Below are 3,154 nucleotides of genomic sequence, written 5' to 3' on the forward strand. Positions count from 1 at the left end.
TTTTTCTAAGTGTCCAAATTCACTTCTTCTTCTTCTAAACTCATTTTTCTTCTAATTTTCAGCTATTTAACAATCAATTAACATCTTTAATTACTTTTAACTAGTTTTTAATCATTAAATCTTTTCTTTGATCCTTCAAAGTAAGTAACAAGAAGTAATTCTTCTACTTTTGTTACTTGGTTTATTTTGAGTCCGAATTTTTTTTGGTACTTATTTCTTCTACTTTTATCATCTTAATTCGTTGATAACCTTCTTGATTCAAGTCCGTTAGTTTTTTTTCTTTTTTTGGGTCGTCCTTCTTTCAAGAGTCGCAAGAATCCACTCCATCACAAAGGATAGGTGATCTTGAGTTGATTGAACGGAGCTAGTTCACTATCAATTTTGAGACGACTCCATGGAAGGTGAGTTGAGAGCTACATACGAGTGACGTGAGGCTTTGCTACTAATCTCGTTTGTTGAGTTTTGTAGGTATCATGTCTAATACAAGTCCAATTGGGGAGAGCTTGGAGAACATCATGGAGGTTCTCGCCAACATCTCTAAGCAAGTAGCGGAAATGAATGGAAGGATGGAAGGTATGGAGGAAAGGTTGGTACGGGTGAAAAATGAGAATAGAAGGAAAGCAATTCAACCCGAATATGAGGAGATAAGGAGGGCATCGGTGCATTCCACCACCCTTGCTCCGGGACAAGCTCATAATCTATGTTCTCCTCCACAAAGCCGAACCCGAAACTACCAACGCCCCACTTTCCAAACTCCCAACCCTCCAAACCACCTAAGACAGCCTACGCCACATCCAAATCCACAACCCTATCACCCGCCACAGGAGAATCTTCCTTTGTGGTCAACCGTCCAATACCAAACACCATTTCGAAATGATTCAAATGCATCTTTTCATGAACCTACATCACATCCACAAAATGCACCACAAATGCCCTACCGAGACTACCAATACCAAAATCCTCTCTATGATGAAATTCATGAGGAGTTCAATAATGATGAGTTTTGGGAGCTTAGGGGTAGGGATGGAAATGGAGTACGAAGGGAAGGAGCACGACCTCGGGACTTGGGGTGGGACCAAGGTATAGGAGATCAAGAATATGGGAATAGAGGAGATAGAATGGGATATAGAGGAGATAGGATGGGATATAGAGGCGATAGGATGGGAAATAGAGGAAATAGGTTTAGGGAGAGGAATGATCATCAAGATAGGGGCTTGAACACTATCAAGGTCACACTTCCAAGGTTCAAAGGAAGTAGTGACCCCGATGAGTTCTTGGAATGGAAAATTCAAAGTGAGCGGATCTTTCTCACAAATAATATCTCAGAAACTTTGAAGGCGAAGTATGCTCTCACGCAATTTAAGGGGTACGCATCAACCTGGTGGGAGTCCAAAAGGAGGGAAAGGGAGAGCCATCATAACTACGAGTTACCTACTTGGCAAGAGTTGATTGCTCTTATGGAGTTGAGATACTTGACTCCAAATTACTACCAAGAGGTGCTCAAGAAGGTGTACATGTTGAGGCAAGGTACCAAAACTGTGGAAGAATATTATGATGAGTTTGAGAACTTGCGGATGAAGTCTAAAATTGAAGAGAATATGGAATGTACGGTGATACGATTCGTGGAAAACTTGAGGTATAATATCTTGAAGCCCTTGAAGCTTAAGCACTATGAGACTCTTGAAGCGGCTTTCCATGATGCCTTAAAGGTAGAAGCAGATTTGAAAGAAGAAAAGTCATACAAGGCCAAAAGTTTTTTAACTTTCACATGGAGCAAAGGTAGAGATAATTCGAAGATGACATCCTCTAGGGAGTAACCTAAAGGTGGAGGTCAAGTTGCCCAATTCAAGCTTGATTACAAATCCAAGGCAAGTGAGCAACCACAAGGAGGTAACTATGTTAAACCTAACTTTCCTCGACCCTCTACAATTCAATGCTTTAGATGCCAAGGGAGGGGACATGTTGATAGTGAGTGTAAAAATAGGAGAACAATTGTTGCTCTTCGTGATGGATATAAGACTGAAGATGAAGATGAGGGTGAAGAAAAAAATAAGGGAGAGGGAGATAGGAGTGAAGGAGAGGAAGGTGCTTCAGGGGATGAAGAAGAAAGGTTGGACGAGAGGGTGAATTTTGCTTGCTTCATGAAGAAGGGAAAGTCTTTGCTTGATGATGATGAAGACTTGAACATGAATGTCAATTTTTCATGTGTTGTGAGAAGAATTATGGGAGCCCTTGCAAAAGAAGAACTTGACCAAAGGGAGAATCTATTTCATGCTAGGTGAAAAATCCAAGATAAAGTGTGTTCTTTAATCATTGATAGCGGGAGTTGCACCAATGTGGTGAGTAGTTCTTTGGTGGAGCGTATAAAAATACAAACCAGCAAGCATCCCAATCCTTATAAGCTACAATGGCTCAACGAGAGTGGAGAGATGAAGGTCCTCAAACAAGCAAGTATTCGGTTTAGTGTGGGAAAGTACAATGAAGAATTGGTCTGTGATGTGGTTCCCATGTTGGCATGTCACCTACTGTTGGGGAGACCTTGGCAATTTGATAGAGATGTTGTGCACCAAGGGAGATCCAACAAATACACTTTTGTGAATGAAGGTAAAAAGTATGTGCTTGCACCTCTCACTCCATATCAAGTGAGTGAGGACTATCGAGCTATGAAGGAGCTTCGGGAGATAATAAAAGAGGAGGCGGCAAAAGGTGAAGGTGAAAGTTCCACCATCGTTCCAAAGGAGGGGAGTGCCTTGGTTAAAAATAATAAGAACATGTGCATGATAGCAAAGCCAAGCAAGTGTTTAAAGGGTGTGGATGAGGAATGCTTTCTAGTGTGCCTTGTCTTGACCAACCTTTTGTTACATGCTAACCAAGATACTAGCACTTTGCCTAGTATTATTTCTTCTCTTTTGCAGGGCTATGATGAGCTATTTCCAGATGAGATGCCCGCTGGATTACCACCCTTGAGGGGAATCGAGCACCAAATAGATTTTATACCGGGTTCACAAATCCCCAATCGTCCAGCTTATAGGAGTAACCCGGTAGAAACCAAAGAGCTATCAAGGCAAGTGGAAGAGCTTCTTGTGAAGGGGTTGATCAAAGAAAGCCTAAGTCCTTGTGCCATACCGGTAATTCTTGTTCCCAAAAAGGATGG

Source organism: Solanum stenotomum, chromosome 3 (genome assembly GCF_019186545.1).
Source record: "Solanum stenotomum isolate F172 chromosome 3, ASM1918654v1, whole genome shotgun sequence".
Lineage (NCBI taxonomy): Eukaryota > Viridiplantae > Streptophyta > Magnoliopsida > Solanales > Solanaceae > Solanum > Solanum stenotomum.